Raw genomic sequence first — 16,481 nt, 5'->3', positions numbered from 1 at the left:
GCTAAATCAAAGGCAGCAGCGCTGGGCTTTATTCTTTGAACGTTTTGACTTCCAGATCCATTATGTAACCCCGGCTCAGACCAAGCAGGCAGATGCTCTATCACGGAAACCAGAGTATGCTGCAGGGCGCAGAGAGACCTCCGAATCTCGATTGCTGCAGCCCGAAAACTTTGCCACGCTCACAGTGGGAAACACCGAATCCACTTCAGTTGAACCAACTCCCTCTAACCCAGAACCCCTTTGCGCTCAAGAAATTAGAGCCAGTCAGCAGGCAAATGCCTGGGCTCAAGAACAGATTCGCCAAGGACTACGTTTCCCTTTCTCACTTAAGGATGGGCTACTATGCTACAGGAATCATGTTTACATCCCTCCAGGTCCAGGCAGAGAAAAGGCACTTCATCTGTGTCATGACTGCAAGCCAGCAGGGCATTTTGGACTTTTTAAAACCATGCACTTGATCCTACGAGATTTCTGGTGGCCCAAGATCCGCAAGGATGTGGAGAAATATGTCAATACCTGCCCGGTATGTCAGCGTTCCAAGACAAGAAGGGAGAAGCCGTCAGGGCTACTGCATCCCCTTCCTACTCAATCTCGCCCATGGGAGATAATTTCTGCGGATTTTATCACTGACCTACCACCCTCCCTTGGATTTACCGCGATACTAGTGGTGGTGGACCTTTTTACCAAGTTGGCCCATTTCATTCCCTGCGACGGTCTCCCCACGGCCAAAGAGACTGCAGATTTATTCCTCCAACATGTTTTCCGACTACACGGATTGCCCAAGAGTTTAGTCACTGACCGTGGATCTCAATTCACCTCTCGTTTCTGGAAAGCACTACAGAAACTATTGGGCATAGACTCTCGTTTATCTTCAGCTCACCATCCCCAAACGGATGGGCAAACTGAGCACACCAATGCCACTTTGGAACAATACCTTCGCTGTTATGTAAACTATCAACAGGACAATTGGGCTTCCCTATTACCTCTATCGGAGTTTGCTTACAACAATGGTGTCCAGGCTTCAACTAAAGAAACCCCATTCTTTGCAAACTACGGCTTCCATCCGCGTTTCTTCCCTTCGGTCATTGAATCTTCAGAAGTCCCTGCAGCGGAGGACTGGCTGCAAGAACTCACAGCGGTGCAACAACTCTTGCACCAACAACTGGATCAAGCCAAGGAGGACTATAAACGCCATGCTGACGGCCATCGCCAGCCGGGCCCTGAAATCAAGGTAGGAGATCGAGTTCTGTTGTCCAATCGCTTTTTGCCCTCCCACCATCCTTGCCGGAAGTTAGATGCCCATTTCATTGGTCCCTACCCGGTGGTGGCGCAACTTAACTCCGTGACTTTCAAACTCCAACTTCCGCGCTCCATGCGCATTCATCCAGTGTTTCATCGTTCCCTGCTCCTTCTGGCGGATGGGGTACGTCCTGATGTGGACCGGCCGCCCCCCGCCCCTGTTTCGGTGGACGGGGAGGAGGAATTCGAGGTTCAGGACATTTTGGATTCTCGCTTTCATCGCCGCCGCCTTCAGTATCTCATTGACTGGGTGGGTTTTGGCCCCGAAGAACGCTCTTGGGAAGACGCTTCCACGGTCCATGCCCCCGACTTAGTTCGCCGCTTCCATCAGGCCTACCCTGCCAAGCCGCGGCCCCGCGACTCCAGGAGAGGGGCCATGTTGGAGAGGGGCCTTGAGGGGGGGGGGATAGTGTGATGTCTCATGGGCCTTGTAGTCCCGTTCCTAGTGCTATTGTGGCAGACAAGGAGGAAAACATGGGATTTCCACCGGTTCAGTTTGAAACGGAGCCTCTCCACCTGGAGGATGTTTGTCCTCAGGAAGTTACCCAAACAAGCTTTGGGCAGAATTCTCCCCCATTTTCCCGAAAGGACAATTATAATAGAGATAGAGGAGTCAGGGAGGCTAATCGCCGGAGTCTCAGAATCGCTGCCAAACAACTAGCTGATTAAGTCTGCTTCCCTTGGGAAATTCTAAGGAGTCATGCATCTGGACAGAGTTGGGTTTCGCTTCTTGTTCTCCAGGGAAAGTGTTCTGTTGGCAGGAAAACAAGACCCTATATAGGGGTTTTGCTGCAAGGGGAACCTTGCGGAGTCAATTGATCAGCTTGAGAGAGAGATCGTGTGTGGACTTCGTACTCCTTGTTCCCTGCTTCCCGGATCTAGTTTCAAGTCTTGCCTTGTCTCACGTTTTGCCACGGACCTTGTTTCATGCTTCAAGTTGCCACGTTTCAAGTCTTTGATCCAGCCAAGAATCAAGCTCATGATCCAGCCTTGTTGTCAAGCTTCAATGGACTATAAGACCTTGTCATCTCCCCACACTATTGCTTGGCAAGGTGTGTGTTTCGGTTAATGGATTATAACTTTGAACTCTAATATCTTATATTGGACAATATTTTCCTGGACTATATTTGGCCTTTCCTGAAAGGTCCGCTTCTGAACTATATTCTTCAGCTGTTTTTATTGACTTTATATAATTCTTTAATAAAGATATTAGATAGAATCTGGTCTCTGCGCATGGTTATTGGTGCTCTGCAGCCTGGGTCGTGACACCCAGATATTTTATTCATGCAAATTCATTGGGTTTCTGCAGTGCATAATTTGCATGAAGGGAAAACCTCTGTATTTTTATAGGGTTACTCTCTAGGCACAGTGAATTCTGTTAATACACTAAGCAGCTTCTTTTGCCTTCGAGTAATAGCCTGGATGCAGTGCTGATGAAGGCTTTAAGTCTTAAAATTATATGAAATAGATCAAGGTCATAAGATTAACAGGAGAATGACAGTCTTGGTGTGAAACAACTACTTAAAACACTTTGTCTTCCCTTGCACCTCCATAATTAAAAGTTGTCCTTACCTGTGTCCGGAAATCATGATACATTGTAGATGTGTTTCGCTATCAGAAGTAGATTATGAACTATGGGATGCTGATGTATTCTGGTAGTGCTAATCATACGGCAAGCATTTTTATTAGGGAGACCTGAGAAGATTTCAGTGTGGGGTTTTAAGTGTAAACGGCCTGTGAAAAGTGACATTTTGACATTTTGTTCAAAGTTTGGAAATATCTCTCTTGTATCCTTTAATGGGAAGGAACCTGCACTTATTTTCATGAACATTTCTCATTTTTGCAAACTTTCTAGATGTCACGCCTTTCTCAGAAGTTGCAAAGGAGGACGGAACTTTCACACTTAAGAAAATATAGGAAGAGAATCTCTTGGGTAGAATTCATTGGTTCAGTGAATCCAGTTCAGAATATATGTTATCAGTTTAACTAGCTTTACAGCTAGTGAAGCAGAACAAACAGATTTTGGGTACATCAGCTATTGCACCTGGAGGACTATAACTGACCCCTCTCTGTTTTGAGCTACTGGTATTATGTCTGCTCTGGCACTCCTGGGCCTCGAGACAGCTGGGATGTCTGCATTTAAAAGTCAATTCTAGATAATTCAGGCAGATTACTTTCCTCTCTAAGCATGGTAAAAGAAGAAAAACAGAAAATCACAGGCATCGTTATGTCAAAAATGAAAAGCCACTTCTTATATTTGGCCTTAGTGATGAATATTTCTAGACAGAGTTCAGAGTTTTAGATGCTTTTGGTAGTTTCAAAAATAACCCTGTCAAGTGTATTTATGTATGATGGAGCTGTATTTTTATTCCATAGTGCTGTAATGGGGTGAGCAACCTCCCCTCCCCCTATCACCGTCAATTTTAACTGGAGATTATTTATATATATCACCTAAGGCCAGAAAACAGACATAGGGAAGCACACAGTCTGGAGGCAAACATTTTTAAAAAATTCAAAGTATACATGCACAGTGTTTAGAAGATAGATGCTTGTAGCAGCAAGCATTGTGTTTGCAGCTAGCAAAGTGTATAATGTATTTATAAATATAGCCTCTAGCAATGTACTCATCTGTGTAAAGATACAAAATCAAATGCAAAAACTTCTTTTAAAATGTTTCAAAGAGTGCATTTTTTTTTTAAATGTAGTTTACTCTGAACAAAATTTTGGCCTAAAATGTTAACTTATTTGGCTCAGGGGAAATGTATCATTTCATTGAAAAATATGTACATGAATGGGACAAAGTAAATGTAACCAGTATTTTGTGCAAGAAAGCCCTATGGTAAGATACAAGTTTCATCATTGGTTGATAAACACAATATTTGTCATTTTGAAGTGATGTCCTCCTTCCTCTGTGTTGTATAGTTTATCTTGGTTTTACATCATACTTAGCACTGCACATTTAAAAAATACAAGGAAACATTTCTTCTTGTAAGTGCCCTAGCATTCTCTGAATGCTTGCTACAAACTTCCATGCTTGGAACTGTCAGTTTTACTATTCATTGGCAGAGTTGGCATCCACCTACCTAAAACTTATACACCAAAAGATACAGAATATTTGTCTTTGTATAATGTATAATGTTTAATAAACCAGATTCTTAAGTCTTCTAAACTGAAAAAGGCATGACATAGTACTTAACGTTTTGATTGTTCTGAGTTTCTGAAGATGGGAAACTTTATCTTGTGTTTCACCTTTGAACAAATGTTCTCTATGATGGTGGAGATATTATAGGTAGTACCCAAAACAAATGGAACACATGGTTTAAATGACTGTAATTAGTTTAAATGTGTAGTTTAAGTTTCCTTAAGAAGGAAAAATATGTATTTGGATAATATGCAGAATCAGAATAGAAATAGGTCTCAGAAATAGATATTTGAGGCATTTTGGACCTAAAGGCCCATAAAAAAATCAAGGCAGCAGGTGGGAATAGGAGCAATTTTCCCATAAGATTTCTATAGTTATCTGCAGAGAAAGACAAAGAGTCAATCACTCTAAAAACTGAGTAAACGAGAAGAAGCCTAAAGCAAAATTAACTTCATTCTGACCATCCTTTTGGTTCTGTTATTTAATCTTTTATTCTGCAGTGACATCATGTACACATAGCAAATCCACTTCTTGGCTCTATGTGGAACCTCTGGTTACAGTAGCAAAGATTAGTCCAAGTCACTTGCCAAAGCAATGGAAAGACTTAATCTAGAATACTAAGAAATATGCTAGAATGATTCACTAGAATAAATTATGAGTATTTAAGTTCTGTAAACAGTTTGCCTGGTTTAACTGTGGTGATAGGGTGGAGAACAAAGGTAGACAAACATATTACATGGGATAACATATAGTTGGGAAAGGTTAGGTGGGTTGTGTGTCTACACATGGGTGTGTTATGGGCGACACCATATATTACCTCACTGGATGACACCAACCCTCGTAACATGACTGCTGTAATTTGATCTTCCTCTTTTTCTGTGGCTTTCAGGTTTATCAAGCATTTCAAATAATATTAAAAAAAACTGTTGTACAATCTTGGCACTTGCTTTTTAATTTGTGGAATTTCTTTTCTTTCTTGACTTTACTTCTTTTTTGCCTGTTTCCTAATTCTGATAATAGGGTTCTAATTGTTGATAAGATACCTTTTCTTCTTCTTCTGGCATATGACAACAGTAATGTTTCAAGTTTTAAAGGAGGTGTGTGTGTGTGTGTGTGTGTGTGTGTGTGTATATATATATATATATATGAAGATATGTGTGTGATACACACATACATACATACATACATATAAAATTACATATGTTAATATTATACATAAAATTATTTTTAAGAAAAATTAAATGATGCATAAACAGCTTAAACCACCTCATGCTTTTGCCTGGCTTTTCCTGGAGAACAGACTCACAACAAATTAAACCTAGAGGAGGGTCGCTTGTTTGCTTGCAGGTATATTTTTATATGACAGCTGCTATTTTACACCTCGGGACTTGCTATTAATTCTGGAAAGTCAGAAACACATCCATCTCATCAGCACTAAGAATTATTGCTAGCCTTTGATGAGATTTCATTATTAGCATTTCGCAGTGGTGACTGAAATTTACAGCAGTGTTTGGCTATAAGATGAGAATGCTTCATAAATGCTTCCAGATGTTGCTCAGCTGAGCTGTGCATCTGGAAAAGCATTTTTGGAAAGAACTGTTAATGCTATTGTGAAGATTTTTGCTCTATTTAGAGTGATCCACCCTCTCAGTTTCAGAAACTGAGTCAAAAGTACCACCGTAATGGAAAATTAACACACTTAACAATGTTACTACATATAGAAGTGATTTTGTAGAAGTTATTCAAGATGACTGACATTTTAAAATTGTCATTTGAAACTTATATTTTACCAAATAAAAGGGGCATAATTTCCACTGAAAATCATTTTAGTGTTTATGTTTTGCTGCAATCCTATTACATTTGTTGGACGGATATAAAGCAGAAAGTTTAGGCCAATGAATTACACAGAAAGCTTAATTTTCATCCACAACTATCATGCAAAATGTAGTCTTTATAGTGATCAGTATTAGTTTCTGGGTCTACAGCAGTGGGGAAATGATGTTATTACTACTTGGGTCAAGAATCCAGGTGAAGAGCGAAAACTTATATCTTATACGATGTTCCTGGAGTTAAGATGAATTTTGATAAGTGTAACATCTGGCCAGGTTTTCAGATCAGATTCTTTTGTGTCTGCCCTTTGCTTGGATAAAGATGTTAAGTCCAGAGCAAGTTAAATGCAGTGGGCCCTTAGTATCTGCTGGGATTTTTCCTTGTGGAAACCAAATCCAGGGATGCTCAAATCCCACTATGTCTAATGACATACTAATATGGCATCTTTTATATAAAATGGCAAAATTGATGTTTGCTTTTGGGATTTTGGGATTTTTAAAATATATTTTCAAGCTGTGGATTGCTGAATTCATGAATATTGAATCAGTGGATATGGAAGCCAACTATAACTTTAGGCCTGGTGAAATAAATGGTATTTAACTCAGCAGCTGATTGCCAAGCTCAGTATCAAGGCCATCTAACAAGAACAGGTGAGTTTAAGACACATACCCATCCATAGTGTTTTGGGCCCAATCTGGATTAGATTACTCCCGGCTGTCCCTCCCTGCCTTCCTTCCTTCCTTTCTTAAAAGCCTGGATGTTAGTGTGCCATTCAAAATGCATGCTTAGCACTGTGCAGTTTGGACTGTTGCTTGCATACGAGCAGGAATATCCTAAAACAAAACAGAAACCAAAGCATCATCACAATAGCTGTACAATAATATTCAGATGTAGGAAGGGGTTAACATGTTACAAGATGGCAAAATATCTGCTTTAGTCAGTATCACAGACTCTTAAAATTAACAATACATGGAAACTCCACATTTAGTGCTGGAAAATCTTGGAAAAAGCGGGATCTTTAGGCTTTAGGTCCAGATGTTACTCTCACACCTTGAATCCTTAAAAGGTTGATATCTGCAAGTATATAGAGTGAAACACCGGTCCTTTAAGACATACCTTAAATTGAAAGGAATAGACAGAAGCAGTAACTAATAATGTGTGTTATAATTATAATTATATAATAATTATAATTATATATAATAATTGCTCATACTGCAAGCACACTTCACCTTACTTATTTTTGGTTAGAAATTGTATGGCTTTTGGGAATAAATATAGTTCCATGATAATTTTTATATTCGTAAATAGTCTCTTGCTTTACAAGTCTTTTTTTTTTTTTTTTTTGCTAAGCAATTTAAAATCCAGTTAAGGTTTCATAGTATTTATAGCATTATAAAAAAAAAGCTTGTGTGAACTTCTAAATTGCACTATGTTCACTTTTTATAAGCATTCGGCATGTGAATGCTACCATACTATTTGTAATGAACACAATGGTAAAGTAATTTGTCATATTATGTTACCAATTGTGTTTGATAGTATCAGTATCTACTGCTAGATCTAGCTAGATCCAAAAATTTGGGAAATGAAAGATGCCCCTTAACCGAAACAAATTTTTTCTGCAGAATTTAATTTGTTTCTTTAATAACATCAGACAGACTGACGTTAAAAATAATGTAATAAGCTGTGGTGTTCAGACTTCCCTCAGAACACCCATATGAAATTGGTTTAGGATTCCAGTAAATGCTTGCTGCAAAAACCTGGCACGCTGGCATATCTTTTCTATTCTAGTCAGCCCCCCACATTCACTGGGGGTAGGGGCAGAGGATGCCCATGAAAGTTTTTTTTAAATGAATTTTAAAATTATTGGGAGAGGGGGGTTGACTGAGAGAACACCTCTCTGGGTATCGCTAAGTCCTTCTGCACAACCCTGTGATCAGAGTCCACTGGTCAGCTTCTGTAGTTTTGACTATTCTTGGATTTGATTAAATTGTTCATAGATTTGCACTAGAGCACCTAGAGATTCCTGGACATAACATTTTAGTCAAATCCTGAAATAATCAAATCCTCAAAAGTCAAACCTGCAAATGTGGAGGACACATGAAGAGTATTCAGTTACTGCATGTTGTTGATAACTTTACTGTTAAATCTATGATAGTCAGAAAATGGAACTTTGAGGAAAGGAAAGGCAAGAACACCTAAATGTGCCAGGCAGGTGGGTAAAACAGATTTGTTTTCAAGATACAAGCCTGAAGAAGTCATCTGTGGGCAGTATTCTTCAACATGTTTTTCTGGGCACACAGCAGCCTGCAATATTTGTAGGGTAACTATCTGCCAGGTCAGTGAAAAGGAAGTAATATGAGCATCATAGTTTCCAATCAGTTTTAATGCTCTGGGCAACTGAATGCCCATGTCACCTTCTCTGACTTGAGCAAATTGACTGGCCTGAGAATAAAGAAGCAATGACATGCCTGAGTCAGGCAGAGGTCAAAACAGCTACACAGAGAAGGAAGCAGATAAGGATTGTCAACAGAGCATTTTAGTAGTCCTAGTGTCCACTTACTCAGTTATGTCCACTCTCCTTTTAGGATACAAAATGCTGTGCAAACTGTCCTGAATATACTGTGAAAGGACTTTTGGAAATAATAGGGCAGAAGCAGCCAAGTCCTTTATATCTCACTGAGATATACAAACCTAGGACTATCCTACACTGTAGGTGGGGGCTTGTTTTATTGAATGCCTCCTTTTATAGATACTGCAATGACATGCAACTAGAAAATTGGTATATGGTGCAGAAAGTTAAGCTGGGACTTTTTGCCTTAAGAATTAGCTTTTAATATGTATTTTTCTTTTTAATTACAGGGAAGAGTGCATGATTATGTTGTCTAAAGTGATAAAACTGATCACCGCAATGACTTGTTTTGGCATGGTAATAATTACTAGACTTGAAAATTAATTATTTTCCTCTTTGGGTAGAAAAAATTGATTGAAGGCTTGTCTGCAAGGCTGCATAGCCCACTTTGAGAGAGAGAGCACTACATGATGATCCAGGCCTTAACTCAGAGTAAAGTGGGTTAAACCAGTTTAGCATCATGCTAAGGAAAGTTGGGAAATACTCAGGAGTTTGGCCCAGACTTTGGAGCAACCCACACTTTGGGCACACCTTGAACAGTATGGCTGGATCCAATACGTGCTGGTCCTCTGTCCACATGGGCTGCTGCCATTGCCTTTTCCCAATGCACAGACATTCACGTAACTAGGGAGAAGGAGGTAGGTTGTTCACCTTCTCATTAGTGATAAGGTGCCTTTGCTGATGTCAAAGCAGGGCCCCATGATACCCAAAAGATCTCCTGGAGCTCGGTGGCCATTCACCAGCATCAACCATGAAGCAAACGTAAACTGTGACATGTGGACTCCACCCCACCACTGTGAGTTGGACAAAGAGTGTGTAGATGCTTCTGGGACACTTCTGGAGCATTTGTGTTCTAGACTGGCCCTGCAATAACTGTCTTGTGTAGGTGAGACCTTAGATTCAACAGGATGAAATGCTTTTTAAAGGTAAATTCACTAAACTACTAAAGCAGGGTTCTATGCTTTGACTAAAGTTAAGCAGATTATCTCTGTCACCTTTACCAGCTACACTCTAAGCTTTGAGCCATTTACTAAAAGGAAGACTATGTGGAGAAGCCCCTTTATCTCATTATACTTTGTATTGGTGTCCATTGTAAGGAAGATTGGAGGAATCACTGCCATATAATGTAGATCCATCCCTAGGGATCCATGTGGCCAGCCAGCACTATTAGCTGCCATGCCAGTGCAGATAGATCATTTGGGGGGGGGGGGGTTAAGGGAAATCCCTCATCTGATTAAACTGCATATTTCAGGACAGTGACTTCACCTGCACCTGGCTGTGCCTGTCATCTCCCATACATAGTGCTTGAAAGAGGTATTCGTTTAAGGTTGCTGCTTTAATTGGGTTTGCTCAAGTTGTTCTTTGTCTTTGACCTGTTTCAGAGCCCCTTGTTATAAAAGTAGCATTTCCACCATTCACTGAGTTTTGCCTTTCTTCACATGCCTCTTCTGAGCTCTGTAGAAAAGCAGACAAAGGCTATTTTATCCTCAGATGAGTTACTGAAGAATTTTCCTGGAGACGAAAGATGAGAGAACTGTCAAATTTCCAAATATATAGTGCTACTTCCAACTTGAGAACAGTTTTTTCTCTACTTCTTTTACTGTAGGAGTTTCAGGACTCTTCTAGAAGATGAGGATTGAGTTACCTTGTTTAAACTTCAAAAACGTGAAACTAGGACACATATTTTTTTCCTGTCATTATTAGCTCAAAAGTAAGTGAAGCAGCCTCTATCTACAGAATGAGACCACTTTTCATTGTTCTCATATCTGACACAGAAAAACAGGACAAAAGATTAAAAGTGAGGAGCACCACTTGAAAAATTGAAAGAATCTAGGCCTGTGAATGTTAAGAGACTTCAGCATATTAGATGACATTATTTTAATATATTTTTCTATGAATACTGAAAGCAATGCACATAAAGCTAACAATGAAAGATTAAAAATTGTTCATGTTCTGCTTCTCCTTTAAAAAAATAAAGCTATATTACTGGTACTGAAACATACCCTTTTTTTTTGATTTGTAATAAAAGGGTGGCTGTAACAATTTGGGTGCTTTTTACTAACTATTGTTAAGAGAATATTTTGCTATACTGATCCTGCTTGTATAATAGTTATCATGCACTTTATGAGGGCCTGCACTTCAACATTGCAGGTGGTCCAAAATGTAGCTTCCTTCCTCCTTATGAAAGCAGGGGATCATGAACAGATTCAGCCTGTAACCCATTGTCTGCACTAGATGACAATGTTCTTCCAGAACCATTTCAATTTGCTACATTTTCCTTTTGACCTGAAAGACATACACCATAGAAAGTTATTTGTGCTTGTATGAACCCCTACAATGATTACTTATTTTGTGTCAAAAGCATTGCATAATAAATAAGTTTAAAAGTGATAAAATAAAGAAATCACAAACAGCTAAATAGTTTTGGACCAAAGCGGGCAACAGCAATCGCATGGTCCGTAGCTTTAAACAACTCCTCCTCCGTGCATGAGGCAGGGCATTGTGGGCAAGCATACATATGAGGAGTTGTTTGTTCAGCTCCACAGTCACACAAAGTGGAAGATTCCTCCAGGTAGTGCCATTTTACCAGGTTGTCTTTTGATCTGCCCACTCCGTTTCTCAGTCTATTTAGGGACTTCCAAATTGCCCATTCTTGGTTTGCCCCTGGAGGCAGACCCTCATGGGGGGGGGGGGGGGGCATCCAGTTGGGATTGCCTGGTTTAGCTGCCCAGAGGGACACCCTTGCTGTTGCTGGGGTAACATCAAGAGGAGTGGTGGTTCTCATGAAGCCCTTCCTTGATTTGAGTCTGGTGGGAGGAGGCTGATAGTCATGCAGTGGGTGGCTTTCACAATGTTCAACCTTATTTCTCTCACAGTTAAGCAGCAACTTCCTGTCGCACGTCAGGAGGGGCAATGCCAGCTAGCTTATAGAGTTTATCAACAGGTGTAAATGAAACATGCAGAATACTCATAGGATGCCTTAAACCTACACTTGTTGATAAACTCTACAAGTTAGCTGGCATTGCCCCTCCTGATGTGCGACGGGAAGTTGCTGCTAACAGTGAGAGAAATAAGGTTGAACACTGTGAAAGCCACCCACTGCATGACTATCACTCCTCTTGATGTATGCTTGCCCACAATGCCCTGCCTCATGCACGGAGGAGGAGTTATTTAAAGCTACAGACAATGCGGTTGCTGTTGCCCGTTTTTGGTCTAAAACTATTTAGTTGCTTGTGATTTCCTTTCCCCCCCCCCCCATCATTTTAAAATGTATTTGTTATGCAATGCTTTTGACATGAAATAAATCAACAGGTGTAGGTTTAAGGCATCCTGTGATTATTCTACATGTTTTGTTCAGTGCTATATCCACCTGCTTCGCATGGGCAGGCTTGTGCCACACAGGATAGGCGTACTCTGCAGTTGAGAAAGACAAGGCCAGGGCTGATGTTCTTATTACTTGTGGGTCTGCACCCCATGCACTTTCCGCAGGATGTTATTGCGTGCAGCTACTTTGTGCTTGGTGTTCATGCAGTGTTTCCTATATGTTAGTGTTCGGTCTAAGGTGACACCAAGGTATTTAGGATGGAAACAGCGTTCGAGCTCTTGGCCTTCCCAAGTAACTTTCAGTTTCCTGTTGGCTTCACCGTTACGTAGGTGGAAAGCACACACTTGTGTTTTGGCAGGGTTAGGCTTCAGGTGGTTCTATTTGTAGTAGCTGGAAAGATCTTTCAAGGCATTAGTGAGCTGGTTTTCAACTGTTTCAAAATCTTTTGCTTGTGTTGTAAGGCCAAGGTCATAAGCATATATAAAGCTCTTTGTGAGTGGTGGTTGTGGCTGATCGTTTGTGAAGATGTTAAATAAGGTCGGTGCAAGAACGCTTCCTTGGGGTAAACCATTCTTTTGCCTCCTCCATCTACTTTTCCTGCCCTGAAACTCCATATAGAAGGTGCGGTTTTCCAGGAGGGTCTGGACACCCCTACAATGATCACATTCCTGGAATCAGGACCTGTTGGTCTAAGCAGAGACTTTACTATAAATGTCTCCTAAGACTGTGCCAAGCAACTCCTTCAGGAAAAGATGCAAAGCACAGTACACTATGTCTTAGTTTTTGACTGACTAGGGCTATATCTACACTGATATATAATGCATTTTTCAGAATGCAGATTAAAGGAATTGAACTGGATTATATCAGTCTACACTGCCATATAATCCAGTTTAATGCAGGTAATCTGCATTCTGAAACTGTATTATACAGCAGTGTAGATCCAGCCTAGATGTCACAAGGTTGCATAAAACATGAGCTAGTAAAAATCACTACTTTTTTGGTTTTAGTATTCTCTGTTCCCATTATCTTAAAGATTGCTTTGCTTGCTTGGAAGCTACTTTGGTTCAGTAGAATATGGCATATTAAAGTTTTCTATAATTCATTTAAGAAAAAAATCAAGTGAAGGAGAGAAAGGCCACATCTACACTGCTGTGATGTCTCAGTCACCTTTGGCCCATGATCCCGCAGCCATCATAGATCAAACTGAAGAGGACTTGGGCTTTCTTCCATCTCAGCAAGATTCTGTCCCTTTCCAGATGTCTCCTGTTGACATTTCCGTGCCAGAGCCAATTAGGGACGCCCTTGAAACGGAGCCTGGTTCTCCGGAAAGTTTGGTGTTTGATAGAAGGGCTTTTCTCAAAACAGATCGCTCCCAAAGACAGAGTTTAAGGAGAAGCGTGAGATTAGCGGAGAGAGGCGATTGTGGCTAAATCAGTTCTCTTGGGAAGTTTCAGGGAGGCAGGCATCTGGTGCGATTGGAAAACAGCTCCATTCCTGGGAAGATTTGGGGAGTCAAATACCTGCTTGGGGGGAGCTCTTGAACTTCAATAAAAGTTCTGCGCTGAGCTTTCCCTGTTGCGGTGTCAATGTGACTATTGACTAAAGAACATCGTCTCTTGTTCCTGAGCTTCCAAGCGGCCCACCGGCGCGTTTTACTCACGAGTAGTCTGGGAGTTGCGTCCCACTCCTTGCCAAGTTTGGACTGCATTTTCAGATCCATCACGAAATACCTTGCCTAGCCTTGAATCCTTGTTCTGGACTTTACTTCAAGAATCTTCCTGCGAAACCTTGTTCTTTCCCCACTCAAACTTCCAAAAAGTTTGAGTGTGTTTCGGTTATTTGGATTATAGACATTAGACTCTAATACTGGACACATAACTTCATTTTATTGGATTAATTTTGATCTTTTCTAAAAGGTCAACTGCTTGACTATATACTCTGCTTATTTTTGTTTAGAACTTTTTTTGCTTTAATAAAGATATTAGATTGTTTATTGGCCTCCGTGTTGGTTTCCAGTGTTCACGCTGCTTAGGGGTGTTACAACTGCCATATAAAATTTATTTATTTATTTACTTACTTACTTACAGTATTTATATTCCGCCCTTCTCACCCCGAAGGGGACTCAGGGCGGATCACATTATGTACATGTAGGGCAAACATTCAATGCCCATAAACACATCGAACCGAGTCAGAGACAGACAGACAGACAGACAGATGCAAAGGCAATTTAACCTTCTCCTGAGGGGATGTTCGATTCTGGCCACCGGGGGGAGCAGCTGCTTCATCATCCACTCTGATGGCACTTCCTCACTTCCTCATTCCAACGTTGTAAATTAGTTAAACTTGCCTCCCCACTTTTATAAGTGGTACCTTATTTCCTACTTGATAGATGCAACTATCTTTCGGGTTGCTAGGTCAGCAACGAGCAGGGGCTATATTTTATTTTTAATTGACGGGTGCTCACCCCGCCACGGGCTGGCCTCGAACTCATGACCTCATGGTCAGAGTGATTTATTGCAGCAGCTGTTTACCAGCTTGCGCCACAGCCCGGCCCACAAAAATCCACATTATCTGCTTTGAACTGGATTATATGGCAGTGTCAGAGGTTGTCAGAAGTTGGGAATAACTAGTTTATTAAATTATTGATTGCTCCATTCCTTCATCTTCTAACATTGTTTAACATTTCTGAGGACCCTTGCACACCGCCCACGGATTATCTGGCCGTGAAGACTCAAATAATCCGGTTTAAAGCAGATAATCTGGGATCAGATCCTGGGATATCGGGCAGTGTAGAAGGGGCCTAAGTGATGCTAAATTTTTCCACATACTTCAATGGGCTCAATTATTTTTGGAATATTAGAATTCATGAGAGCGGATGGTTCTGCTTCTAACAGATTTAGAAAGTCAGCATGGCCTAAGGAGGACTAGAATTAAGATATGTTGAAATGCATCACATGGCTCTTTTGCCAGGTAGGCTAATCTTGCTATGTCATAATGGGGAATGAGTTACTTCTGTAAATCTACCAGAAGAATAGCTGTGAAGCAGTTAAAGAGGTGGGATTGCAGAGCAATTGGTGAAGAATAGAAAAAGCTGGAAATTTAAAGTATAGAATGGGAGGGGAAATCGTTTATTTGCTTAGCACTCATGTACCTTACTGAATGTAAGACTCTTTAGGCCTGAAAGGTTGGTATTCCCTTTCTGTCACAAATTCCTTGTTCATCTTCTTCAGAGGTGGGGAGAACAGTTAGCCTTCTCTTCTCTCCTGCCCTATTGCTGATATTTAGGGTTCATTGTTTATTATCATTTTGTTTATTGTTGCTCATACAACAATAATTTTTGGGTGATCAGGTAGAGACCACCCTCTCAATTTTGTTTTCCACACAGCCACTACTTCAGCGGGCCACTTGCTTTGGGGTTTTTGGAGTTGTGACTTTTTAGCCAAACGATTTGTTTTGCCACACCCATGTCCATCCCATTTTTACTTAGTAGTAAATTCCTTTGAAACCCTTTGTAATATTTTACTGTGCTATTATTGCTTACATAGTGACATTTAAGTAGAAAGTAGCCCTCACCCCTCTTCAGTTTTTTCTTTCTCAGCATTTATCTCTCTCACTGTCCATGGCCCATCTATCCTCTTACCATTACTCATACTTTCCTTCTTCAGTGGATCACACACATAGTTAAGAATAGAGACCAAACTTTCAGTTAGCTAAAATCAGGTTCTTCCATTGCTTATTTTTAAAATCTACTCAAAAATAAGTCTATTTGCTCTACTACAGATGTTTGCAGATTATATTTCTTGATAAGGAATGGGGAGACAGATAGTGTATAATAACTCATTCCGATTGAAAATGAGGGAAAGATGAAAAGAACATTTCACAAAGCATTTCTAATCAAGAAATTCTCAGTCTAGTGTTTCACTGACTAATCTATAGCCCATCACTTATAATAATAAGTGACTGGCTATAGGTTAGTCTCTTACAAATGACAAGTGTCTTGTTAGCTAAAATATTGTTACATGCTACCTTTTCACACATTCCTTATTAACTTTTAATAAGTTTTAATAACTTTGCATTTGAAGGGGAAGTGAATAGTGTATGTGTTGCTGCGAGTGTGGGGCTAAAAGAAGAGAAGAGATATGGAGGATAATTGAAGGGATTGTAAGAAAACAGCCAATGCTTTAGAACTGCTGCTCCAATTCTGACAACCTTATAATGTATTTCAGGACATAGGTAATAGTTCTATTATGGTCTTT

At 40.4% G+C, this 16,481-nt stretch overlaps 1 protein-coding gene across 8 annotated transcripts in view; it reads left to right on the top strand.

Annotated features, from left to right (window-relative positions):
• kif16b (kinesin family member 16B) overlaps positions 1–16,481 on the top strand; it is a 174,452-nt gene that overhangs the window by 122,653 nt on the left and 35,318 nt on the right. The window lies entirely within an intron of this gene.

Source organism: Anolis carolinensis, chromosome 1 (assembly GCF_035594765.1).
Source record: "Anolis carolinensis isolate JA03-04 chromosome 1, rAnoCar3.1.pri, whole genome shotgun sequence".
Lineage (NCBI taxonomy): Eukaryota > Metazoa > Chordata > Lepidosauria > Squamata > Dactyloidae > Anolis > Anolis carolinensis.
This window is presented reverse-complemented; position numbering and strand designations above follow the sequence as displayed.